This window comes from Mus musculus, chromosome 17, assembly GCF_000001635.26.
Source record: "Mus musculus strain C57BL/6J chromosome 17, GRCm38.p6 C57BL/6J".
Taxonomy (NCBI): domain Eukaryota; kingdom Metazoa; phylum Chordata; class Mammalia; order Rodentia; family Muridae; genus Mus; species Mus musculus.
The window spans coordinates 55,905,402-55,932,465 of record NC_000083.6 but is presented as its reverse complement, the minus strand read 5'-3'; the positions used below and the strand labels follow the sequence as shown (position 1 = coordinate 55,932,465).

At 40.0% G+C, this 27,064-nt stretch overlaps 1 long non-coding RNA gene and 1 pseudogene across 4 annotated transcripts; both read left to right on the top strand.

The window, feature by feature from the left end:
- Positions 1 to 268: 268 nt before the first annotated feature.
- Gm41603 lies at positions 269 to 26,796 on the top strand. 4 transcript variants are annotated; one of them, XR_876883.2, is made up of 3 exons: positions 269 to 353; positions 21,792 to 21,900; positions 26,486 to 26,796. It is a non-coding gene; the product is annotated as a predicted gene, 41603 (long non-coding RNA). The 4 variants fall into 4 exon arrangements; XR_876882.2 differs by lacking the exon at positions 26,486 to 26,796 and adding an exon at positions 26,066 to 26,314; XR_876885.2 differs by lacking the exon at positions 26,486 to 26,796 and adding an exon at positions 26,242 to 26,277.
- Rpl21-ps6 (ribosomal protein L21, pseudogene 6) lies at positions 16,560 to 17,096 on the top strand (annotated as a pseudogene).
- Positions 26,797 to 27,064: the final 268 nt, after the last annotated feature.

The following is a 27,064-nucleotide window of genomic DNA, read 5'->3' as shown; positions in this document are numbered from 1 at the left end:
AACCTGAGAGGGCCTTTCATCCACACCTGGGACGATCATCCTAGCTTCTAAGAGAATTCTCTGCCTTTCCTCTTAGACGGGCATGGCGGGGCCTCCGGGCTGGTGAGCACTGGCAGCTGCGGTGGTCAGCGGTGGTGCAAGGGGCAGAGGCAAGTTCACCTTCAACATTGCAACGGAGGTGGCGAGTGCCTTGCTCCGCCTTGCTCCGCCTTGCTCCGCCTTGCTCCGCCTTGCTCCGCCTTGCTCCGCCTTGCTCCGCCTTGCTCCGCCTTGCTCCGCCTTGCTCCGCCTTGCTCCGCCTTGCTCCGCCTTGCTCCGCCTTGCGCCCCTCTCATGAGTGGCACAGACCTGGGGTGAGTGTGAGGGGGATGGGAATGGGGGAAGGGCTTCCTGAGGAGGCATAGGAGCACGGTGAAAGGAGGGCAGCGCCTGCCGACCACGCTCACGCCAGCAGTACTCTTGCCTGCTGTGCTGGGCCACTGATGTCTAAGGGACTGCCCCTTGTCTGTTTTGGGTCCACGGGCAGGGCTGATGATCTGCCACCTTGGCGATCCGAGGGCGGCAGCAGTGCCTGTGCCCTGCCAGCTGCTTTCTAGGGTTGGAAAGAAAAAGTGGAATAGGGCAGTGGAGAATCTGAAAGGAGGAGGTCAGCATCGGGGTCTGACAGGATTCTTAGGCATTTCCTGGAGGGCAAAATTACCAACCACTAGGGGACCTGTGAATAGGAGTAAAGGGCAGGCCCAGAGGGAAGGGTAGTGTCTGTCCCATGATTCTCAAAACAGTCTTCAGTCCAAGTCCGAACACAGAGACCCACCAAGACACACATGACACAACAGAAACCATCTGTCACATCAGTTCATCCAGATAAAGTGACACAATAACACCACAGAAACAGAAAGTAACCAAAACATACAAGACCAATACAGGGTGTCCTAGATGCAATTCCCACAGAAGCATGATACTATCTGTACCAGGCAGTAGCTGCCTCCCAGCTACCACTGGGTTAAGAAGGACCACCTCTTTTCTTTTTTTTCTTTTTTTGGTTTTTCGAGACAGGATTTCTCTGAATAGCGCTGGCTGTCCTGGAACTCACTCTGTAGACCAGGCTGGCCTCAAACTCAGAAATCTGGAGCGTCCTCCAGTTTCCCATGGGCCGTGACATCTTGTCATGCCTGCGTGTCACAATGATTATTCAGATGGGTCACTCTCACGAGAGAACCCCAGAACCTGAGACCTAACCAGCCTTGCAAACCTGAGACTTAACCAGTCTCACAAATGACAAACACAGACAGCAGACAGTGACAAGACAGACAGACAGGCAGACAGACAGACAGACAGAAACAGACAGACAGACATCCCACTTTACCTTGCTCGAGCATGCCTCCGATGTATGGCGTTTGGGTCCTCTTGAGGAGGATCTTCCCTGCCAACGAACCAAACGTTGGAGTCCACCAGAAGACCCTCACTCACAAAGACCACAGATATCCACATCACTGCAAACCACAGAGGTTTTTTTTTTTTTTTTTTTTTTTTGATCCAACACGTTGGGGATTCCATTCAGCATGCAGGCAAGAGGAGAGACCCCGAATGAACAAAGAACATACTTTTTATACCTTGTAAGGTGCAGATTTAGGCAACCAGGCTAGCTGTCTTATTCTCATTGGTGTAGCAAGTAACCCTTTCAGGCATTGGTTGGTTTGCATAGGGTGACTTCCTTTGGCCTAGTGACTCACTCTGCCTGCCCTTATGGTGGGTTATTATGATTGGTCAGCAAAGCAGCAGTACATTTTGAACTTATGGGTCAGCTATCAACGTCACAGCTATTAATGTCACAGCTATTAATGTTATGGGGAATTCTAGTGACAAGGTCAGGACAGTTTGTGGTTTTTCTCAGAATTCAGTGTGGGGCGGGGTAGGGGAATTTTTCTGGGAACTGCCAATCTTGTTTTGGCAGCTGCAGGCTTAGTCTGGTCATTTTGACCACTCATTTGGAAAGTCCCTTCAGAGGGGGACGGGGCTAGGTGGCCTTGAGTTTATTTTGGATTCTACAAACCAGTCTGCATTTAAGAGTTTCACTGGGCCCACATGGAGACCGAGATGCATGCCTGCTACATATGTGCCAGGCACCTCTGTCCAACCTGTGTGTTCTTTGGTTGGTAGCTCAGTCTCTGAGAACCCACATGGATCCAAGCTAGTTGACTCTGTTGATCTTTCTGTGGGGTTCCCATCCCCCATTCAGGACCTTTAATATTTCCCACAATGCTTCCATAAGAGTCCCTTACCTCCTTCCCATGTTTGGCTGTGAGTATCTGCATCTACATCCAATTAGCTGCTGGGTAGAGCCTCTCTGTAGGCTTAAAAATTTCAAAACCTTTCATAAAGGTTTTAAAAAACTTTTATCTCCCTTTTAGCCCACCACCCACCAGGTAGTAGAAAGGAAAGGTCAATAGGGTGTTATTAAACGCGTTCTCACGACCGGCCAGGAAAGACGCAACAGACCAGAATCTTCTGCGGCAAAGCTTTATTGCTTACATCTTCAGGAGCCAGAGTGCAAGAAGCAAGAGCGAGAGAAAACGAAACCCCGTCCCTATTAAGGAGAATTCTCCTTCGCCTAGGACGTGTCACTCCCTGATTGGCTGCAGCCCATCGGCCGAGTTGACGTCACGGGGAAGGCAGAGCACATGGAGTGGAGACCCACCCTCGGCACATGCGCAGATTATTTGTTTACCACTTAGAACACAGCTGTCAGCGCCATCTTGTAACGGCGAATGTGGGCGCGGCTCCCAACAATAGGGCAAAGGGGAATGTAGGCCTGTTTAGAAATAGTTCTGTGGGGGTGATTGCAATCTTTGTTGTCAGGATTTCAGCAGTTCAGTTCACACAAATCAGTAGTGGTAGCTACTCCCAAACATCATTCACAAATAAGCAATGACAGTTCAATCCAGAAGAAACCACAAGGCTCTGCCAATTGGCCAAAGACTGCATCAATAAACTCCTGGAATATCATGAGAAGTTCTTGGGTTCATTTCTCTCCATGAAGTCACGACAAAAGATGATCACCAAAGAAGGCAAGGTGAGCCAATGCCACAATGTTGTCTATGAAGACCAGTATCAACAAAGGCCAATGAAGACCAACAAAGTGTGGCAAGGCCAACCAATACCAAAATCTCTTCCACTGTCTGTTGGGTTATACTTAACACACTTGCTAAACATCACATGTCCTCTCAAGTAAAACATCACAAGCTCCTTTTCCAGGCAGCTTCCAGAAAACACATGTGTGTTCTCAGCAAAATATCTTCTTATATATTTGCTTCAGCAAAACATTCGCTCACAAGACAGCTCCCAGAAAAACATCACATGACACAACTGAGTCTCCAAAGAAACCAGAAGTTTCCACTTCATATAGCTCTTTCTGTTTAAAAATTGTCTTTTTTAGACATAGACTAACAGACTGGATATGTAAACAGGACCCAGCATTTTGCTGCAGACAGGAAATGCACCTTAGTGACAAAGACAGACACCATCTCAGAGTAAAAGGTTGGAAAACAATTTTCCAAGCAAATGGACCCAAGAAATAAGCTGGAGTGGCCATTCTAATATCAAATAAAATCAACTTTCAACCAGAAGTTATCAAAAAATATAAGAAAGGACACTTCATACTGGTCAAAGGAGAAGTTTACCAAGATGAACTCTCAATTCTGAACATCTATGCTCCAAATGCAAGGGCACCCACATTCATAAAGGAAACTTTACTAAAGCTCAAAGCACACATTGTACCCCACACAATACTAGTGGGAGACTTCAACATCCCGCTTTCAGGAATGGACAGATCGTAGAAACAGAAACTAAACAGAGACACAGTGAAACTAACAGAAGTTATGAACCAAATGGATCTAACAGACATTTATAGAACATTTCACCCTCAACCAAAAGAATATATCCTATTTTCAGCACCTCGTGGTACCTTCTCCAAAATTGACCATATAATAGGTCACAAAACAGGCCTCAGATATAAGAAGATTGAAATAACTCCATGCACCCTATCAGATCACCACAGACTAAGACTGGTCTTAAATACCAACAAAAACAACGGAAAGCACACATACACAGGGAAGCTGAACAACTCTCTACTTAATGATAATTTGGTCAAGGAAGAAACAAAGAAATGAAAGACTTTTTAGAATTTAATGAAAATGAAGATACATCATACCAAAATTTATGGGACACAATGAAAGCAGTGGTAAGAGGAAAATTCATGGCTCTAAGTGCCTCCAAAAAGAAACTGAAGAGAGCTTACACTGGCAGCTTGACAGCACACCTGAAAGTTCTAGAACAAAAAGAAGCAAATACACCTAAGAGGAGTAGATGGTAGGAAATAATCAAACTCAGGGCTGAAATCAACCAAGTAGAAACAAAAAGAACTATGCAAAGAATCAACCAAACCAGGGGATGGTTCTTTGAGAAAACAAAACAAAACAAAACAAAACAAAACAAAACAAAACAAAACAAAACAGGATAGATAAACCCTTAGCCAGACTAACCAGAGGATACAGAGACAGTATCCAAATCATAAAATCAGAAATTAAAAGGGAGACATAATAATGAAATATATCTTAAAATAATTATTCTGTTTGTTGAATATTAACAGTTGAAAATATTAAAATCATGTTCTATAAACATCATGGAAATATTAATTTTTCTCACTGAGCTTGAAATTAGCATTTTCTTTTTTTTGGTTTCTTTTGTTTTTAATATTTTTTTATTAGGTATTTTCCTCATTTACATTTCCAATGCTATCCCAAAAGTCCCCCATACCTTCCCCCCCATTCCCCTACCCACCCACTCCCACTTTTTGGCCCTGGTGTTCCCCTGTACTGGGGCATATAAAGTTTGCCTGTCCCCTATTTGATTTAGGATAGGTAAATATCCTTTCCCAATCTGTTGGTGGCCTTTTTGTCTTATTGACGGTGTCTTTTGCCTTACAGAAGCTTTGCAGTTTCATGAAGTCCCATTTGTCAATTCTCAATCTTACAGCACAAGCCATTGCTGTTCTATTCAGGAATTTTCCCCCTGTGCCCATATCTTTGAGGCTTTTTCCCCACTTTCTTCTCTATAAGTTTCAGTGTCTTTGGTTTTATGTGGAGTTCCTTGATCCACTTAGATTTGACCTTAGTACAAGAAGATAGGAATGGATCAATTCGCATTCTTCTACATGATAACCACCAGTTGTGCTAGCACCATTTGTTGAAAATGCTGTCTTTCTTCCACTGGATGGTTTTAGCTCCCCTGTCGAAGATCAAGTGACCATAGGTGTGTAGGTTCATTTCTGGGTCTTCAATTCTATTCCACTGGTCTACTTGTCTGTCACTATACCAGTAACATGCAGTCACTATACCAGTACCATGCAGTCACTATACCAGTACCATGCCTTTTTTTTTTTTTATCACAATTGCTCTGTAGTAAAGCTTTAGGTCAGGCATGGTGATTCCACCAGAAGTTCTTTTATACTTGAGAAGAGTTTTTGCTATCCTGGGTTTTTTGTTATTCCAGATGAATTTGCAGATAGCTCTTTCTAATTCGTTGAAGTATTGAATTGGAATTTTGATGGGGATTGCATTGAATCTGTAGATTGCTTTTGGCAAGATAGCCATTTTTACAATGTTGATCCTGCCAATCCATGAGCATGGTAGATCTTTCCATCTTCTGAGATCTTCTTCAATTTCTTTCTTCAGAGACTTGAAGTTCTTATCATACAGATCTTTCACTTCCTTAGTTAGAGTCAAGCCAAGGTATTTTATATTATTTGTGACTATTGAGAAGGGTGTTGTTTCCCTAATTTCTTTCTTAGCCTGTTTGTCCTTTGTGTACAGAAAGGCCATTGACTTGTTTGAGTTAATTTTATATCCAGCTACTTCATTGAAGCTGCTTATCAGGCTTAGGAGTTCTCTGGTGGAATTTTTAGGGTCACTTATATATACTATCATATCATTTCTGATTTTGTTAATTAGGATGCTTTCCCTGTGCCCTCTAGTGAGTCTGACTAAGGGTTTATATATCTTGTTGATTTTCTCAAAGAACTAGCACCTGGTTTGGTTGATTCTTTGAATAGTTCTTCTTGTTTCCACTTGGTAGATTTCACCCCTGAGTTTGATGATTTTTTGCCATCTACTCCTCTTGGGTGAATGTGCTTCCTTTTGTTTTAGAGCTTTTAGGTGTGTTGTCAAGCTGCTAGTGTGTGCTCTCTCTAGTTTCTTTTTGGAGGCACTCAGAGCTATGAGTTTCCCTCTTAGAAATGCTTTCATTGTGTCCCATAAGTTTGGGTATGTTGTGGCTTCATTTTCATTAAACTCTAAAAAGTCCTTAATTTCTTTCTTTATTCCTTCCTTGACCAAGGTATCACTGAGAAGAGTGTCCAGTTTCCACGTGAATGTTAGTTTTCTATTATTTATTTTGTTATTGAAGATCAGCCTTAATCCATGGTGATCTGGTAGGATGCATGGGACAATTTCAATATTTTTGTATCTGTTGAGGCTTGTTTTGTGGCCAATTATGTGGTCAATTTTGGAGAAGGTACCATGAGGTGCTGAGATGAAGGTATATCCTTTTGTTTTAGGATAAAATGTTTTGTAGATATCTGTCAGATCCATTTGTTTCATAACTTCTGTTAGTTTCACTGTGTCCCTGTTTAGTTTCTGTTTCCACGATCTGTCCATTGGCTAAAGTGGTGTGTTGAAATCTCCCACTATTATTGTGTGAGGTGCGATGTGTGCTTTGAGCTTTACTAAAGTTTCTTTAATGAATGTGGCTGCCCTTGTATTTGGAGCATAGGTATTCAGAATTGAGAGTTCCTCTTGGAGGATTTTACCTTTGATGAGTATGTAGTGCCCCTCCTTGTCTTTTTTGACTTTGGGTTGGAAGTCGATTTTATTAGATATTAGAATGGCTATTCCAGCTTCTTTCTTCATACCATTTGCTTGGAAAATTGTTTTCCAGCCTTTCATTCTGAGGTAGTGTCTATGTTTTTCTCTGAGATGAGTTTCCTGTAAGCAGCAGAATGTTGGGTCCTGTTTGTGTAGCCAGTCTGTTAGTCTATGTCTTTTTATTGGGGAGTTGAGTCCATTGATATTAAGAGATGTTAAGGAAAAGTAATTGTTGCTTCCTATTATTTTTGTTGTTAAAGTTGGCATTCTGTTCTTGTGGCTGTCTTCTTTTAGGTTTGTTGAGGGATTACCTTCTTGCTTTTTCTAGGATGTGGTTTCCGTCTTTGTATTTTTTTTCTGTTATTATTCTTTGAAGGACTGGATTCGTGGAAAGATAATGTGTGAATTTGGTTTTGTCATGGAATACTTTGGTTTCTCCATCTATGGTAATTGAGAGTTTGGCTGGGTATAGTAGCCTGGGCTGGAATTTGTGTTCTCTTAGTGTCTGTATAACATCTGTCCAGGCTCTTCTGGCTTTCATAGTCTCTGGTGAAAAATCTGGTATACTTCTGATAGGCTTTCCTTTATATGTTACTTGACCTTTTTTCCTTACTGCTTTTAGTATTCTATCTTTATTTAGTGCATTTGTTGTTCTGATTATTATGTGTCGGGAGGATTTTCTTTTCTGGTCTAGTCTATTTGGAGTTCTGTAGGCTTCTTGTATGTTCATGGGCATCTCTTTTTAGGTTTGGGAAGTTTTCTTCTATAATTTTGTTGAAGATATTTGCTGGTCCTTTGAGTTGAAAATCTTCATTCTCATCTACTCCTATTATCCGTAGGTTTGGTCTTCTCATTGTGCCCTGGATTTCCTAGATGTTTTGAGTTAGGATCTTTTTGCATTTTCCATTTTCTTTGATTGTTGTGCCGATGTTCTCTATGGAATCTTCTGCACCTGAGATTCTCTCTTCCATCTCTTGTATTCTGTTGCTGATGCTCGCATCTATGGTTCCAGATTTCTTTCCTAGGGTTTCTATCTCCAGCATTGCCTCACTTTGGGTTTTCTTTATTCTGTCTACTTCCCTTTTTAGGTCTTGGATGGTTTTATTCAATTCCATCACCTGTTTGGTTGTGTTTTCCTGCAATTCTTTAAGGAATTTTTGTGCTTCCTCTTTAATGTCTTCTACTGCTTAGCAGTGTTCTCCTGTATTTCTTTAAGTGAGTTATTAAAGTCCTTCTTGATGTCCTCTACCATCATCATGAGATATGCTTTTAAATCCGGGTCTAGCTTTTCGGGTGTGTTGGGGTGCCCTGGACTGGGCAAAGTGGGAGTGCTGCGTTCTGATGATGGTGAGTGGTCTTGGTTTCTGTTAGTAAAATTCTTATGTTTACCTTTCACCATCTGGTAATCCCTGGATTTAGTTGTTATAGTTGTCTCTGTTTAGAGATTGTTCCTCTGGTGATTCTGTTACCCTCTATCAGCAGACCTGGCAGACTAGCTCTCTCCTCTGAGTTTCAGTGGTCAGAGCACTCTCTGCAGGCAAGCTCTCCTCTTACAGGGAAGGTGCACAGATATCTGGCATTTGGACCTCCTCCTGGCCGAAGATGAAGGCCCAAAACAGGACCTTTCCTAGAAGCTGTGCTGCTTTGGCCTGTCACAGAAGCTGTTAGCTTCTGTAGTCCACACTCTCACCTGTGCAGACTACTTTCAGCGGAGTCTCAGAACCAAGATGCCTTCCACCGATCCTGAGGCAAAGGCCTCCCGGTCGGGGGGATGGGGCACCTGTCCTCTGGCTGGGAGGTTGGCCGGATGTCTGGAGCCAGAAAAGGGCGCTGCCTCAGAAGCTCTGTGGCTACCGCCTTTCCCAGAAGCTGTTAGCTTCTGTAGTGCACACTCTCACCTGTGTAGACTACTTTCGGCGGTGTCCCGGAACCAAGATGGCTCCAGCTGATCCTGCGGCAAAAGCCTCCCGGGAAATTAGCATTTTCTTTCTTTCTTTCTTTCTTTCTTTCTTTCTTTCTTTCTTTCTTTCTTTCTTTCTTTCTTTTTTTTTTAAGATTTATTTATTTAATGTAAGTACACTGTAGCTGTCTTCAGACATCCCAGAAGAGGGCATCAGATCTCATTATGGATGGTTGTGAGCCACCATGTGGTTGCTGGGATTTGAACTCGGGACCTTCAGAAGAGCCAGTCAGTGCTCTTAACCGCTGAGCCATCTCTCCAGCCCCTAGCATTTTCTTAATGTTTAACTTCAAAGAGTTTTTTTTGTTTTGAAAATTTAAAAATATACTTACTGATAAAATAATTCCTTTCCTAAAAACACTGATAATCTTTTTTAAGTAAACTAATTGTTAGACAATGTACACAGATATATAATGTGTTTTAAATACTCTCTCACTATGTCAGGTGGTATCATATAAGAGCTTTTGAATATATTTCTTAATGATTCATTTTTAATATTTTATGTTCTTTTACTATGCTTAATTCCAAAAGAATATTTTGTATGTATTGAAACAATTTAGTATTCAGCATTAGATATAGGATCTTCAGTTATGCATCCTATTAAATATTTATTAATGATATTTTTAGGGTATGAAAGGATATGAATATAAATGTTGGACAATTTTTAATGTATTATTTGATTCTCAAAATACTCTCAATATTACTAATATGTTTAATGTATAAAATACATTTAAATATTAAAAAATTTAAAAATTTGCCTGTTCCTCTCTAACATTAACAATCTATATACAATAGAAATAATTATAAGAACCATAAGTTTTGTTGGTAACCATATTTTTCACTCCCTATAGATACATAAGCATAAGAACATCCCCATCTTAAAACTGTTGCAGATTTCCATTCTAATGTTAACACATCCTTATAGTATATTGGTTGGTCCATTTCCCCAGTTTTTTCAATAACCCAGTGTCTCTCAGCTGCTGCTCTTCCTTTTTCACCAACATAAAGAAATTTAGAGTTTAGAAAGCATTATTTAGTCTGTCCCTGGGGGCTTTTACTCTTCCTTTTCATTTAATAAGTTTCTCTGTTAAGATACAATTGGCTCTTTCTATAACTGCTTATCCTGTGGGATTCTGTGGCATACCAGCAATATGCTTTATATTTATGATGGTTTGAATATTCTTGGACCGGGGAGTGGCACTATTAGGAGGTGTGGCCTTGTTGGAGTAGGTTTAACCTTGTTGAAGAAGTGTGTCATTGTAGGCATGGGCTTTAAAACCCTCATCTTAGGTCCCTGGAAACCAGTCTTTTCCTTTTTGCCTTTGGAACAAGATGTAGAACTCTCAGCTCCTCCTACACCATGCTTGCCTAGATGCTGCCATGCTCCTGCCTTGATGATAATGGACTGAACCTTTGAACTTATAAGCTAGAACCAATTAAATGTATTCCTTATATGAGGTGCCTTGGTCATAGCAGTAAAACTAAGACAATATTGTAATATGCAAAGATATGCAAGAGCGTTATCAGTTTTAATTTGTAAGAAATTGCCATTATTTCCAATGTGTATAAGTACACAATTAGCCTGTAGTAATAATATTTAATAAATCCTGGTATGGGGTTACTACCTGCCTCAATTTTTTATATTCCCAAATGAAACACACACTCAGCCTTTATATTTTAATATGCCTTAGGCAGTACAGTAGCTGGGCAACTTCCTAACCTTCATGCTGTTAGAATCTACTTCACACTTATAATTTAGAGTTGCTATTTACTAATTTCTATGTTCCCTCTGGGCCTCGTCTCTTGGCCCCTTTACATGTGGCTCTGCTTCTCTGTACTGCACACTCCTCTGGCATGGTGCTTCCCTTTTTCTCTTCCTTGCAGTCCCCAGCCCATGAATCTGAAATTCTACTTCTGTCTCTACTTCCCAGTTATTAGCTGCTGGCATCTTTATTTACCAATCAGTATTAACTGGGGACGGGTTACCAGAAGCTACATGCAGATCCTCTCATGCAAACTGTTTTGGGGGACCCAATTAGCATTAGAATACAAGCAGCTACATTTCCCCCCCTTTGTCCAATTAAAAAGGCTCTTTTCTCTCAGATATACATTGAACACAATTACCCTGACTTAAAGAGTTCACAATTCTGTACCTCAATTATGTATTATTTCAACTTGTATTACCATCTGAAAACCATCCTTTCAAATCTTGAACATTTGTAATGTTAAACAACTTAAGTTCAATTATAAGACTATAATTAGTTTTCAACTCTGTCAGAGATCTGGGAAGTAATTAAATATTACCTGAAATGTAGGAAACATAAAGACATAGTTTCCAAAACTTATACAATTTGTAGAGATATCTGGATAGTCGCCAATATTCCTTACACTGTTGGAGCATCTGTCTTCAGTTTTCTGGCCCAGAGCCATCTGACAGGCCTTAAATGAAGCAGGAATTATGAAGGACTATCTTACCCTGTGTTGGCAGAGCTTGGCAGTCAATTATCCTGAATCCATTTGTCCTTTCTGGACATTATTCTGTCTGCAGATGAAATCAGGTCATTTCTTGCTCAGTGGCTATCTTTCCACAATTGGAATAACTCCATCTATATGTAATGATGCTCAATATCTTCTGTGAAGTGGGATGGGGGTACTGTCAGGAGTATACATGTCTCCTAGTCAAAGGGTCTATTAATAATGAAATGACTTTAAATGCCGTATCCTGTGGATATCTGATGCTTTTGAAGACCATCTATCTATATATATATAGTGTAACTGAATTTTTAAATTTAGCTATTTTCTATTTGAGTTATATTGAAAACACTTTATTGTAATTAAATTAGAATCTAATATTACCATGGATTTACTATCTGACCATTAAGTTGCATTACTGAATCATCATAAACAGTTTGTAATAGCAGCTATTAAAAGGACTGGGTCTAAGCCTTGTATTCTTTTTTTTTTATAGATTTATTTACTTATTTTTATGTATGTGAGTACACTGTAGCTGTACAGATGGTTGTGAGCCTTCACGTGGTTGTTGGGAATTGAATTTTAGGACCTCTGTTCTGTCTGGGCAACTCTGCTTCCTCAGGCCCAAAGATTTATTTATTATTATACATAAGTACACTGTAGCTGACTTTAGATGCACCAGAAGAGGGCGTCGGATCTCATTACAGGTGGTTGTGATCCACCAAGTGGTTTCTGGGATTTGAACTCAGGACCTTTGGAAGAGCAGTCAGTGCTCTTACTTGCTGAGCCATCTCGCCAGTCCAGCCTTGCATTCTTTTTGTTTGTTTGTTTTTGTTTTTGTTTTTGTTTTTTCCCCGAGACAGGGTTTCTCCGTATAGTCCTGGCTGCCCTGGAACTCACTTTGTAGACCAGGCTGGCCTCGAACTCAGAAATCCGCCTGCCTCTGCCTCCCGAGTGCTCGGATTAAAGGCGTGCGCCACCATGCCCGGCTATGGTGGTGAATTCTTAAATTTACTCTTAAAGCATTATATAGCCATAATCTTACATTGGTAGAAATCTTTATATTTTGATTGCAGAAATGAAATTATATTTTCTTACATTTGGAACAAAACTTACATATTGATACAGGATTAAGGTTTTCATTGGTATAAATCTTTCTATATTGATACAAAATTGAAACTTAATTTTGTTACTCTTAGATAGACATTGTGCCTATGCAACACATTTAAGAATACAAGGCTGGTGGGCGGATTTCTGAGTTTGAGGCCAACCTGGTCTACAAAGTGAGTTCCAGGACAGCCAGGGCCATACAGAGAAACCCTGTCTTGAAAAACCAAAAAAAAAAAAAAAAAAGAAAGAAAAAAAATTCACCACCATATATTTAATTTCTTATAATATTACTCTATCCCTGGTCTTCTTTTCTTTTTAAAAAGATTTATATATTTATTATATATAAGTACACTGTAGCTGTCTTCAGACACACCAGAAAAGAGCATCAGATCTCATTACAGATGATTGTGAGTCACCATGTACTTGCTGGGATTTGAACTCAGGACCTCTGGAAGAGCAGTCAGTGCTCTTAACTGCTGAGCCATCTCTTCAGCCCTCCTTTTTTCTTTTCAACCCCCTTCACTTTACCTAAGAAAGAAAGGATAGAGAAGAGGAAAGGAAACTTTGCCCCTTCTTAGAATTGGGAACAAAACACCCATGGAAGGAGTTACAGAGACAAAGTTTGGAGCTGAGACAAAAGGATGGACCATCTAGAGACTGCCATATCTAGGGATCCATCCCATAATCAGCCTCTAAATGGTGATACCATTGCATACACTAGCAAGATTGTGATGATAGGACCCTGATATAGCTGTCTCTAGTAAGACTATGCTGGGGCCTAGCAAACACAGAAGTGGATGCTCACAGTCAGTTATTGGATGGATCACAGGGCCCCCAATGGAGGAGCTAGAGAAAATACCCAAGGAGCTAAAGGGATCTGCAACTGTATAGGTAGAACAACATTATGAACTAACCAGTTCTTAACTCTAGCTGCATATGTATCAAAAGATGGCCTAGTTGGCCATCACTGGAAAGAGAGGCCCATTGGACTTGCAAACTTTATATGCCCCAGTACAGGAGAACGCCAAAAAGTGGGAGTGGGTGGGTAGGGGAGTGGGGAGGGGGAGGGTATGGAGGACTTTTGGGATACCATTGGAAATGTAAATGAGGAAAATACCTAATAAAAAAAAAAGAAATCCCTGAGTCCAAGCTCTTTATTTAGTTTCCTCTCTGTCCAAAACATGACCATTTCCAATTATCTCTTAAAATGTCAACCTATCTATAATGTATAAAATAGCCATAACCAGACACCCCAAGCCCAGGAGGATCAGGATGATGATTCTCCACAACTTCTTCCTGCTGAATTGGGGTAAAGCGTTCATTTTGGGGGGGGGGGCTAAAAGGAAATAGGATAAATGGTTTTGTCAAAAGAAGGATAGCTAGCATCATTTGCTGTCCAGTCTCTGTATGTTTAAAAAAAGTTCAAGGGCTTAACTGAAGTCCTGACTAGACCCATTCAAAAGGCTAGATGAACCAAGGTCACTGGGAATCAGAAGCCACCCCTGAAGCTGATCTGGAAGCAGGTCTCTGGAAACAGCATCAGGTGAGGCAGGGTGAGGTAGGGAGCTGGAACAGCAGGTCATCTCAGCATCCTCAAGGGTTAATCTTGTCAGAGCTGCATCTTGGTGTTTCATTCTGAGATATGAATCTTACAACCAAGTTTTTAGTTCTATAAAGATATTTGTATGGATTGTGCAAAGTTCACAGATCAGTTAAGGATGAATTTCTGCTCCTTGTTTGAGCACATGAAAGATAACTGTTTTTTTTTTTTTAATGAGTTAGTTTGATCAATAACCAATTCTAATACATCTTCATTCATGGCATATGAAGGATAGCATGATGAATTTTAAGGATTCTGTAACCAACAAGATTAATTGACTATGGTTAGCTGAAGTTTTGGCTACAGATATTTTTATGTCTAAGCCAGTTTTAGGGCTGTTCCCCTGTGGCGGGATCAGCAGTCCATATTACCTGTTCTATTTTTTCTTCTTGAATTTTTCTGTCTTGTCTGTGGCAGAGGTCTTCAAGGGGTCATGTCTGATCCATATTACTTTGGAAACAGTACAAAGCTCTTTCTCGTCTCCTGTTAACAGAAATACAGAGCCTCTCTCCCAAAATAGCTTGTCCTTGGTCTGGCAACCCAGAATCGATTGATTCAATTTAGCAGCCTCTTTTTCTTTAAGCCTGCTCTACTTTAACCTCTCTCTCAAAGGATTCGTAATGCCATTAATACTACTAAGCTTATAACCACTTTTTCTTTTCTTTTTCTTTTTTTGGTTTTCCAAGACAGGGCTCTTCTGTATAGCCCTGGCTGTCCTGGAACTCACTTTGTAGACCAGGCTGGCTTTGAACTCAGAAATCTGCCTGCCTCTGCCTCCCGAGTGCTGGGATTAAAGGCATGTGCCACCATGCCCATCTTATAACCACCTTAATTTTGATAATTAAAACAACTCAAAACAATTAAAACAATTATTATTATTGGCTGACATAGGATTTATCTCCATTTCTGTTCCTCTGTTTCCTATATTTGAGATCAAAGCCCTGGGTTTCTTTATCCTTTCATGTATACTTAAAAACACTTAAAAAATCATTATTATTTATCCTTTCTATTCTTTTTTTTTAAGATTTATTTATTTATTTATTTATTTATTTATTTATTATATGTAAGTACACTGTAGCTGTCTTCAGACACACCAGAAGAAGATGTCAGATCTCATTATGGGTGGTTGTGAGCCACCATGTGGTTACTGGGATTTGAACTCATGACCTTCAGAAGAGCAGTCAGTGCTCTTACCCGCTGAGCCATCTCACCAGTCCCCTTTCTATTCTTAAAGCAATTAAAGCAAATTTTCTTTATTTCTTCCTTCTAAGGATATTAAGATTTGTGGAAATATAACTATATTCCCTTTCTCTTTATATAACTGGAATTAACATCCTTTCCTATGTATTTAACTTTAACTAAATGTCCTTCTATTTTCTGTATGAGCCTATTTTCAGGATAATTTAAGGATGAATGCCACATTAAGCTCTCTCAGAATTCTCACAGAGCCTGCATTCTAAGAATCTGGCTGCTCGTGAAGCACTGACTTCTTAAATTTCCATTAACTTTTCTATTTCCTATCTCATTAGACTTCTCTCTCATAGCATGTCTTATCCTTAGGATGAGCTCTCAGCATCCATGGCTTAATCTCCGTAGCTTAGAAACACGAGGAAACCTCAGGCGGAATCCCTACTTTGCTGCCCAGAGTGACTGGATTGACTTGGGTATGGAGCTGTGTTTTGGATGTAAGCCATGAACCCCAAAACTATGCATGGCAATTTAACATGAAATTTTTCCTAGTTCAGAATCTGCATGGCTTGGGGAGGAACTCAGCTTGGCTAAGAAACTAATTCTCCTTGCCTCCTAATCTTTTTAAAAATTTTAAAAAAATTTAAACACACACACACACACACACACACACACACACACACACACACACACACACGCGTGCGCGCGCGCGTGTCCGCGATCCAGCCATTGCCCCTCCTCCTGCCCCCCCCCCCCACAGTTCCTCATCCTTTTCCTCCTCCCCCTTGTCTCTCGGAGGATGTTCTCCCAAACACACAAGGGCTTCCTGCTCCCTGAGGCCTCAAGTCTCTCTAGGATTAGGCACATCTATCTTCTCCCACTGAAGCCAGTCCAGTCAGTCCTCTGCTGTATATGTGTTGGGGGCCTGGGACCAGCCCATGTATACTGCCAGGTTGGTGGCTCAGTTTCTGGGAGCTCCCAGGGTTCTGGGTTAGTTGAGACTACTGGTCTTCTTATGGGGTTGCCCTCCTCTTCAGCTTCTTCCATCCTACCCCTAATTAAACCACAGGGATCCCTGACTTCAGTCCAATGGTTGGGTGTAAGTATCTGTGTCTGTCTAAGTCAGCTGCTGGCAGGACCTCTTAGAGGACAGCCATGCTAGGCTCCTGTCTGTAAGTATCTTCAATAAATGGTGCTAGCCTAATTGGCAGTCTGTATATAGAAAAATGAAAATAAATTCATATCTATCATTTTACATAAAGCTCAATTCCAAATGGGGTCAAGAACCTCAACATAAAACCAGATACACTCGGCCACCGCAGCCATCTTCCAGTAACTCGCCAAAATGACGAACACAAAGGGAAAAAGGAGAGGCACCCAGTACATGTTCTCTAGGCCTTTTAGGAAACATGGCATTGTTCCTTTGGCCACATACATGCGAATCTACAAGAAGGGTGATATTGTAGACATCAAGGGAATGGGCACTGTTCAAAAAGGAATGCCCCATAAGTGCTACCACGGCAAAACCGGAAGAGTCTACAATGTCACCCAGCATGCTGTGGGCATCATTGTCAATAAGCAGGTTAAGGGCAAAATTCTGGCCAAGAGGATCAATGTGCGGATTGAGCACATCAAGCACTCAAAGAGCAGAGACAGCTTCCTGAAGCGGGTGAAGGAGAACGACCAGAAGAAAAAAAAAAAGGAAGTCAAAGAGAAGCGCCAGCCTGCGCCACCCAGAGAAGCACAGTTTGTGAGGACTAACGGAAAAGAGCCTGAGCTGTTGGAGCCCATTCCATACGAATTCATGGCCTAATGTACACAAAGAAATAAAATACCAGCACCAGGAAAAAACAAACAAACAAAAACAAACAAACAAACAAACAAAAAACAAACCAGATACACTGAATTGAATAGAAGAGAAAGTAGGAAAGAGCCTTAAACTCGTTGGCACAGGGGTAAATTTCCTGAACAGAACTCCAATTGCTCAATGGCTTAGGCTCTAAGATCAACAACTGATGAATGGCACCTCTTGAAAGTTAAAAGCTTTTGTAAGGCAAAAGACACAGTAAATAGGGCAAATTGGCAACCTACCAATTGGAGGAAAAAAACTTCACTAACCCCACATCTGATAAAGGGCTAATATCCAAAATATATAAAGAACTTAAGAAGTTAACTACCAAAAAACCAAATAACCCAATTTAAAAATCACTATTGCTCTGTAATACAGTTTGAGGTCAGGGGTGGTGATTCCTCCAGAAGTTCTTTCATTGTTGAGAATGGTTTTGGCTATCCTGGGTTTTTTGATTTTCCATATGAAATTGAGAATTGCTCTTTCCATGTCTGTGATGAATTGTGTTGAAATTTTAATGGGGATTACGTTAAATCTGTAAGTTGCTTTTGGTAGGATGGCCATTTTTAGTATGTTAATTCTACCAATCCATGAGCATGGGAGATGTTTCCATCTTCTGAAGTCTTCTTCAATTTCTTTCTTCAGAGACTTGAAGTTCTTGTTATACAGATCTTTCACTTGTTTGGTTAGAGTCACACCAAGGTATTTTATATTATTTGTGACTATTGTGAAGGGTGTTGTTTCCCTGCTTTCTTTCTCAGTCTGTTTATCATTTGTATAAAGAAAGGCTACTGATTTGCTTGAGTTAATTTTATATTCTGTCACTTTGCTGAAGTTGTTTAGCAGCTGAAGAAGTTCTCTGGTAGAATTTTTAATCATATCATCTGCAAATAGTGATACTGTGATTTCTTCTTTTCCAGTTTGTATCCCATAATCTCCTTTTGTTGTTTTATTGTTCTATCTACAACTTCGAGTATCTATTGAATAGATATGAAGAGAGTGAACAGCCTTGTCTTGTCCCTGATTTTAGTGGGATTGCTTCAAGGCATCTCTCTATTTATTTAATATTTGTTGTATATTGCTTTTTAAATGTTTAGGTATGGGAATTCCTGATCTTCCCAAGACTTTTAACATGAAAGTGTTCTGTATTTTATCAATTGCTTTTTCAGCATCTAATGAGATGATCATGTGATTTTTTTCTTTGACTTTTTTATATAGTGGATTACATTGAGGGATTTCTGTATATTGAACCATCCCTACATCCCTGGGGTGAAGCCTACTTGATCATGGTGAATGATGGTTTTCATGTGTTCTTGGATTTAGTTTGAAAGAATTTTATTGAGTATTTTTTGCATCAATACTCATAAGCAAAATTGGTCTGAAGTTCTCTTTCTTTATTGGGTTTTTGTGTAGTTTAGGTATCAGAGTAACTGTAGCTTCATAGGATGGGTTAGGTAGTGTTCCTTCTGTTACTATTTAGTGGGATAGTTTGAGGAGTGTTGGTATTAGCTCTTCTTTGAAGATCTGGTAGAATTCTGCACTAAAACCATATGGCCCTGGGTTTTTTTTGGTTGAGAAACTTCTAATGACTTCTTCTGTTTCCTTAGGGGCTATGAGACTGCTTACCTGCTTTTGGTGCAACTTTGGTATGTGATATCTGTCTAGAAAATCACCCATTTCATCTAGATTTTTCCAGTTTTGTTGATTATAGACTTTGTAGTAGGATCTGATGATTTTTTGAGTTTCCTCAGTTTCTGTTGTTATGTTTCCCTTTTCACTCCTGATTTTGTTAATTTGGATGCCGTATCTGTGTCTTTTAGTTATTTTGGCTAGGGGTTTATCTATCTTGTTAATTTTCTCAAAGAACCAGCTTTTGGATTTGTTGATTCATTGTACTGTTCTCTTTGTTTCTAATTGGTTGATTTCAGCCATGAGTGTGACTATTTCCTGCCATTTCCTGCCCTCTTCACCTCTTGGGTGTGTTTAGTTCTGTGTGTTCTAGTGCTTTCAGGTGTGCTGTTAGTTTGCTAGTGTAGGATCTCTCCAATTTCTTTATGAAGGCACTTAGAGCTATGAGTTTTCCTCTTACTACTGCTTTCATTGTGTCCCATAAGTTTGGGCATTCTGTGTCTTCATTTTCATTGAATTCTACAAAGTCTTTAATTTCTTCCTTTATTTCTTTCCTGACCAAGTTATTGAGTAAAGAGTTGTTCAGTTTCCATGGATATGTGGGCTTTCTGTTGTTTTTGTTGTTACTGAAGACCAGCCTTTAGGCCATGGTGATCTGATAGGATGCATGGGATTATTTTAGTCTTCTTGTATCTGTTGAGGCTTGTTTTGTGAGCAACTATATGGTCAGTTTTGAAGAAGGTACCATGAGGTCCTGAGAAGGTGTATTCTTTTGTTTTAGGATGAAATGTTTTGTAGATATCTGTTAATTTCATTTGGTTCATAACCTCTATTAGTTTCACAGTGTCTCTGCTTATTTTCTGTTTCAATGACCTGTCCATTGGTGAGAGTGAGATGTTAAAGTCTCCCACTATTATTATGTGAAGTTCAATATGCGTTTTGAGCTTTATAAAAGTTTCTTTTATGAATGTGGGTGTCCTTGCATTTGGGTAATAGATATTCACAACTGAGACTCCATCTTGGTCAATGTTTCCTTTGATAAGTATGAAAGTGTCCTTCCCAGTCCCTTTTGATAACTTTTGGTTGAATGCCTATTTTATTAGATATTAGCATGGTAACTCCTGCTTGTTTCTTGGCACCATTTGCTTGGAAGACTTTTTCCAGCCTTTTTGTCAAAGGTAGTGTCTGTCTTTATTATTGAGGTGTGTTTCTTGTATGCAGCAAAATGCTGGATCCTGCTTGTGTATCCTGTCTATTAGTTTATACTGTTTTATTGGGGAATTGAATCCATTGATTGTTGAAAGATATTTAAGAGGATTGTTTGTTTCTCTTATGTTTATTGTTGGAGGTGCTATTATGTGTGTGTGATTCTCTCCTTTTGGGTTTGTGGTGGCATGATTAATCTCTTGTTTTTCCTTGGGTGTAGACACCCTGGTTGTGTTGGGGTTCTCCTTCTAGAATCCTTTATAGGGCTGGATTGGTTGATAGATATTGTTTAAGTTTGGTTTTATCATGGAACATTTTGGTGTCTTCATGTATGATGATTGAGAGTTTTGCTGGGTATAGTAGCTGGCATTTGGGTTCTCTTATGGTCTGCATGACCTTTGTCCAAGCTCTTCTGTCCTTTAGTGTCTCTGTTGAGAAGTCTGGTGTAATTCTCACAGGTCTGCCTTTTTCCATTTCAGCTTTTAATATTCTTTCTTTGTTCTGTGCATTTAGTGTTTTGATTATTATGTGACAAGAGGATTTTGTTTTCTGATCCAATCTATTTGATGTTCTATAGGCTTCTTGTACATTTCTGGCCATCTCTTTTTTTAGGTTGGGGAAGTTTTCTTCTATGATTTTATTGAAGATGTTTTCGGGTCCTTTGAGCTGGAAGTCTTCACTCTCCTCTATTTCTATTATTCTTAGGTTTAGTCTTATCATAGTATCCTGGATTTCCTGGATGTTTTGGCTAGTAGTTTTTTATGTTTTGAATTTTTTGTGACAGTTGTGTCAATATCTTCTAAGGTATCTTTTACACTTGAGATTCTCTCTTTTATCTCTTGTATTTTGTTGGTGATGCTTACATCTGTAATTCCAGACCTCTTTTCTAGGCATTTCATTTAAGGGGTAGCCTCCCTTTGTGTTTTCTTTATTGTTTCTACTTCCACTTTTAGATCTTGGACAGCTTTGTTCAATTACTTCACCTGTTTGATTGTGCTTTCCTATATTTCTTTCATCGAGTTATTTATATTCTCCTTAAAGTACTCTATTTTCTTCATGAGATAGGATTTTAGGTCAGCTTCTGGATTTTCAGGTGTGGGAGAACTGGGTTCTGATGATTTCAAAGTATATTGGCTTCTGTTGCTTATGGTCTTGTGATTTTCTCTGACATCTGGTTATTTCTGGTGTTATCTGGTTTGGGTGTCTCTGTCTGGCTTCTGCCTCCTGTGTCCCTGGGTTGCTGCAGGTCTCTTGAGAGGCTGTGGCCCTGGCTGTAGCAGACCTCCTGTGAGGCCTTCAGATTGTGGAGTCTTTAGAGGAGCAGTCAAGCTGTTGTCCTGTGTGATGGTTTGTATATGCTTGGCCCAGGGAGTGGCAGGATTAGAAGCTGTGATCCTGTTGGAGTAGGTGTGTCACTGCTGTGGGTGTCGGCTATCAGTTTCTTATTCTAGCTGCCTGGAAGTGAGTATTCTGCTAGCAGCCTTCAAATGAAGATGTAGAACTCTCAGTTCCTCCTGCACCATGCCTGCCCAGATGCCACCATGTTCCTGCTTTGATGATGATAAGCTGAACCTGTAAACTAGCTCCAATTAAATGTTGTCCTTATAAGAGTTGCCTTGGTTACCCTAACTAAGACACCCTGCAAGTAGCTGTTGGGAGGCCTTCTGACTGTGGGGTCTTCAGAGAAGCAGACAAGCTAGTGATCTGCCTGGGCAGAAGGGGCAGGTAAGAAGGGGAGTAGAATTCGGGGAGTGGGGAAGGGAGTTTGGGGGTTGATGGGTATGGAGTCTGCTAGGCTCCTTGGGGTTCCCAGCTGCTGTGGTTGTTTGGTAGGATCCCTTACCTATTTCTCTGCAGCAAAACTTCTGGAAGGCCTTCAGACTGTGTTGTCTTCAGAGAAGCAGACAAGCTGGTGATCTGCCCTGGCAGAAGGTGCAGGCCGGAAGGCTCCAATTAATTTTTTAAAGTGAGTTTTTGCTTGACATTGAGCACCATCTGTAGTAATATATTTTTTTAATAAATTTTGCGTGGGGTTGCCACCTACCTCAATGGTTTATGTTCCTGAATGAAAGACATACACTCACGGGCTGGAGAGGTGGCTCAGTGGTTAAGAGAACTGACTGCTCATGAGTTTAATTCCCAGAAGCCACATGGTGGCTCACAACCATATGTAATGGGATCTGATGCCTTCTTCTGGTGTGTCTGAAGAGAGCGACAGTGTATCACATACATAAAATAAATAAGTATATCTTTAAAAAAGAAAGAAAGATACACACAGCCTTTATATTTTAATATGCCTTAAGCAGCACAATAGTTGGGCAACTGCCTAGAATCGACCTCCCACCGATAATTCAGAGTTGCTACTTTCTGTGTTCCATCTTGGCTGCTCTTGACACAGTTGAGCAGCCCTCTGGGCCTCATTTTCTTGGCTCCTTTACATGGTGGCTCTGTTTCTCTGTCCTACATACTCCCCCAGCATGGTGTCTCCCTTCTCCTCCTTCTCAAGGTCCCCAAACTGTGAATCCTAAATCCCACTTCTGTCTCTCCTCCTCAGTTATTGGCTGCTGGTACCTTTACTAATCAGAATTAACTGGGGGCAGGTTCCCAGAAGCTCCATGCAGACCTTCTCATATAAACTCTTTTGGGGGACCCAATTAGCATTAGAATACAAGCAGCTACATCAGCCTTTTCAGAACTTAAAGCAGTTGCCTACTGAAACACTGAGCATGTGTCAATGGTATGGCATACTGTTGTTTTCTAAATTTTGCAAACTGAAAAACATCCATCTGCCAGATGTCATTTCTTTTGGTATCCTTAGGGCTCCTACTAACATGCCACAGAGTTTGGTTTTATTGAGAACATGTAGGAAATTTTAAAAATTATTTATTTGGCTTGTTATCAAGTGATTATTTTTCTTCAAATACTTCCTATTAATATAATGTTTTCATGAAAAATTGAGGGTCCTAATACATTTCCTATTGTTAATTGGTCAATTTCCTTATTATATTGAGCTAATGGACCTGGAAAACCTTTATGAAGCCGAATATGAGTAATACATAGTGGATAGTTTTGACTCTAATGGCTTGTTGCAATTGTATAAATAAGAAAGTTAATTCTAAATTATCAGGTACAAATTCAGCAGTCTCTATATGCAAAACAACTCTTTCTACATATAAAGAATCAGTAATTATGTTAATAGATTTAGGATAATCTAATAATACCACAAGGATTACATATAATTCTGACTTAAAAAAAAAGATTTATTTATTATTATGCACAGGTACACTGTAGCTGGCTTCAGATGCACCAGAAGAGGGCATCAGATCTCATTATGGGTGGTTGTGAGCCACCATGTGTTTGCTAGGATTTGAACTCAGGACCTTTGGAAGAGCAGTCAGTGCTCTTACCCGCTAAGCCATCTCTCCAGCCCTAATTCTGACTTTTGAACTGAGGTATTTGGACTTTGATCTCCTTGCTTCTTTTGTCTGACTTATAATCTACCATCCCCATCTAGTTTGCATCAATATAAAATGTTGGTGCCTCTGGAATTGGTATTCTCTTTATTATATGTGGGAGTCTAGTTAGTTCTAGTTAGTTCACTGTATATACTTGATATTCAGATATTTGTAATTAATTTTACCCAAGTATTTACTACAAATTCTTTGCCAATGTTCACTAATTACCCATAATGACATAATCTCATTATTTGTAGCAGGTACTACAATTTCAGCTGGATCTGTTCCTGACAATTGATGTAGTCTTATTTTGATTTTTATAATTAATTCAGAAATCTTTCCTACTATGTGATCAATTTTTTACTGTTTATGAGCTAAGAAAATCCATTAGATAATACAGTCTCCCTTTTGCATAATGAACCCAGTAGGATAATGAATTGAAGGTAAAGTGACCAGAATACAATCAAGTTTAAGATCAGTTCGATCTACATATGCCTCTTGTAGTCTTTGTTCTATAAGAGTTAACTCTTTTTCTGCTTCAGCTGTTAGACATGTGGATTGTTTAAAATTTATTCTCCCTGCAATATTTGAAACAAATTACTTAACTCATATGTACTTAATCCAATTGTAGACAAGTTAATATCTCCCATTAAGTTTTGAAATCATTAAGAGTTTTCAGTTGGTCCCTATGGATCTGTACCTTTTGTGGTTGAATTTTTTTTTATGGACTGATTTTATAACCCAAATAACTAAGTGAATCTCTTCTTTGTATTTTTTTCTGGAGAAATCGGTAATCCCCTACATGGCAGAATTCTTTGTGATACCTTAAAAATACTTTCTAAAACATCTTAGTCAGAACCAGCCAACAGAATGTCATCCATATAATGATAAATGATAGATTGAGGGAATTGCTTACATATTATTTCTAATGGTTGTTGTGCAAAATATTGTCATAAAGTTGGACTATTTAACATTCCCTGTGGAAGTACCTTCCAGTGGTATCTCTTTAGTGGATGACTATTATTCAAAGTAGTTACTGAGAAAGCAATCCTTCCCCTGGCTTTCTCATGCAAGGGTATTGAGAAAAAAAAAATCTTTCAAGTCAATTGTTAATATAGGCCATGATTTTGGCAACAAAAATGGTAAAGCTAGTTCAGGGTATAAAGGACCCATTGGTTGAATTACCTTGTTAACTGCTCTTAAATCTGTTATCATTCTTCATTTGCCTGACTTCTTTTTAACAACAAATAAAGGGGAATTCCATGGGCTGATAGACTCTTCTATATGTTGAGCCTCAAGCTGCTCTTGTATGAGTTGTTCAAGTGCCTGTAATTTTCTTTTGTTATACTGCTCTTGCCACAAAGGCTGGTTTGATAACTATTTTAGTGGCAAGGCTGTTGGTATGTTAGCAGTGGCCCTTTTTGTAAATTTGGGAACTCAGTCCCTGTGCTGTCCTGTTTTGGGAAAATGGGCACAGCTTATGGTTGCTCTCAATCACCTGTATCAATACCTTTCCCAGAGCTTCTACCACATAATTCCTAATTTCCTCATCTTCTGTCCCTTGAATGCTGGAATATTAATTGTCAGCCACATAAGGTCTCAACTTCCCTGTTTGCCCTTCTGGTCCCACACAGGTAATATATCAGACACTTTTTCTTATTCATAATAATTTGCCAATTCCTATAAATTGTGTGCTAACCTTCTGAAGTGGCCAATCTGGATTCCAAGACTTTTGGGAAAGTATATGTACTGGCTGGTTTTGTGTGACAACTTGACACAGGCTGGAGTTATCACAGATAAAGGATCTTCAGTTGGGGAAGTGCTTCCATGAGATCCAGCTGTGGGGCATTTTCTCAATTAGTGATCAAGTGGGGAGAGCCCCTTGTGGGTGGTGCCATCCCTGGGCTGGTAGTCTTGGGTTATATAAGAGAGCAGGCTGAGCAAGCCAGGGGAAGCAAGCCAGTAAGAAACATCCCTCCATGGCCTCTGCATCAGTTCCTGCTTCCTGACCTCCTTGAGTTCCAGTCCTGACTTCCTTAAGTGATGAACAGCAATGTGGAAATGCAAGCTGAATAAACCCTTTCTTCCTCAACTTGCTTCTTGGTCATGATGTTTTGTGCAGGAATAGAAACCCTGACTAAGACAGTATACTAACATCAGTTCCTGTGTTTACCATTTCTTCTATGTCCACACCATTCATTTGTACCATTGACCTGGGTCTCTAACCATTAACCACTGTTTGCCAGAACACACATTTTCCAGTACTCCCAAAAGCCCCTGTTCTTTCTACTGGAGCAGCCTTGACCTTGATGTAAGGAAACAACAACAGTTCAACAATTCTACCCCTGCAAAAATTTGCATTTTCTTTTTCACATATGTCCCAATTTTAGTTTCTTCCTTGCTATTCCTATCTAATATATCTGGATGCACAGTAAATCCTTGAGAAGTTAATCTACTTCTCCACAAGATTATTCCTACTGTCTCTTTAGGTAAAGGGCCACACACACCAGTGGTTAACTTAAAACATTCAACTTTTGGGAATAATGTAAGAGGGGTATCTGTGGTCAAGTCCAAAGCTGCACTTCCTTCTATTAGGTACCACTTGTAGGCTTAGATTTTTCAAAATGTTCTTTAATAAGGATTATTAACTGTTTCAAATTTCCTTATTGTCTACAGAGCAACTATAGAGGAGAAAGATGGTTAATAGGACAAGGGGGATGTGATGGTTTGTATATGCTTGGTCCAGGGAGTGGCACCGTTGGAAGGTGAGGCCTTGTTAAAGTAGGTGTGGCCTTGTGGGTGTGGGCTTTAATACTCTTGTCCTAGCTATCTAACAAGTATTCTGCAAACAGCCTTCAGATGAAGACATAGAACTCTCAGCTCCTGCCTGCACTATGCCTGCCTGGATGTTGCCATGTACCCACCTTGATAATGGACTGACACTCTGAACCTGTAAGCCAACCCCAATTAAATGTCCTTATAGGAGCTGTTTTGGACATGGTGTCTGTTCACAGCAGTAAAACCCTTACTAAGACATGGGATATGAACCTGTTTAGAAGTAGTTCTTTGGAGTGATTCTAATCTTTTTTTTTCCAGGATATCAGCATTCCAATCCAAATCAGTAGTGGCAGTCCCTTCCAATCATCAAATATCAAGCACAAATCAGTAGCAGCTGCTCAGTCCAGAAGGAATCATGAGACTCCATCAAACTGGCATGAGTCTGAAGAAGAAGCAAAAAGCAGACAGAATATCATGAGAAGTATTCTGGCATGTTTCTCTCTATGAAGACACAACAAGTGATGATCAGAAAAGGCCACCAAAACATTACAAGGCATACCAATGCGAAAGTGTTGTTAGGGAAGACCAGTGATGCATTATAAAGTGAACCAATGCAAGATTGTCATTCATTGTTGGGTTCTACTTATACTCTTTCTAAACATTACATGTTCTCTCAAGTGTCTGCCTCAGCAAAACATCCTCTCACAAGACAGCTGTCAGAAAAATATCACATGACACAACTGAGTCTCCAAAGTAACCAGAGATTTCCATTCCAAGTAAACTCCTGAATTTAGGCACATCGTCCTAAGATTTCAGGTCCAGCGCAGCAAGGGGTGGTCCATCAGTGAGTCATTCCCAACTTCCTTTAGTCAGTACTTCAGGTGCTGGGAACACAGG